Below are 1,082 nucleotides of genomic sequence, written 5' to 3'. Positions count from 1 at the left end.
AGATTTTTTTTACAATGGGTTGAATCTAGAGTTGCAACAAGCTCCATCCACTTCCTATTCATCTTTTTTGGTTTGTGATCTGCTGGTCTTAAATGACGTTAAACTCACCAACATTGCAGCTGCAGTCCAAGCTTTAATTATCCTCTTTCAATCTGCCAAGCTTGTTTTTCATAAAATCCCCCGTAGACATGTTATGAGCTACTTTCTGTCCAAAATATTCCAAGAGTGACATTTCCGAGCCGCCATTTTGTATTTTTGCAACGTGCCGTAAAACAAGACGTGAGGGGGAGCGCTTGTTTAATAGAATCTTACCTGCGCAGGTAAGACACCCAAAGAAGAGGCCGACGCAGTGCGACGCCCCGTCACACACAGCCTTCTATTAAACAAGCGCTCCCCCTCACATCTTGTTTTACGGCACGTTGCAAAAATACAAAATGGCGGCTCGGAAATGTATGTCATGTATGTTTGTGTGTGGTTCCATTTTTTTTAGTAGAAAGGCTGATGCAATTATTATCTTAGCCTCCCATACAGTAAGTCTGCAGTACACAAAGGGGGTTAATGTGATGTCTGTAATGCGTTTCCTCGAGGACTGAGACCTCACAACAATGCTCACACAGCAGAGAGACAGCAGCCATGCTGTCCTGTAGCCATTACAGATCATCACTGTCCCTCTCCATCTGTCACAGGACATGATGTGACACAAGGTGACACGGGCTTTCTCTGAACGGCTCATTCTGAACGGGAACCCATTTTGGTGTCGGCATCATGTCGTGCTTTAGCTATTTAAAAATAGCAGATCTACAAGCTCATATCGCGCCACCGAGTGGCGCGATACGAGCTTGTAGGTCTGCTATTTTTTGAAAAAAATCGAAGAACGACTGACATTTTTTAGAATCTGATCTCAGGTCAGAATGGGTTCATCAGACCAGTGTGTGTCCAGTGGAAACCTCGTATGAATCTGATCTCAGGTCAGAATGGGTTAACGTCTCATTCTTCAGGAAAAAGGCACCCTACTACACTTCCTCGTGCAAATGTGCCAAAAAGCATCCCCTACACATGTTTTTGACAGATTTTCAAGAATA

The sequence above is a fragment of the Protomyctophum parallelum genome (assembly GCF_964188405.1).
Source record: "Protomyctophum parallelum genome assembly, chromosome: 19".
In the NCBI taxonomy this organism is placed as follows: domain Eukaryota; kingdom Metazoa; phylum Chordata; class Actinopteri; order Myctophiformes; family Myctophidae; genus Protomyctophum; species Protomyctophum parallelum.
This window is presented reverse-complemented; position numbering follows the sequence as displayed.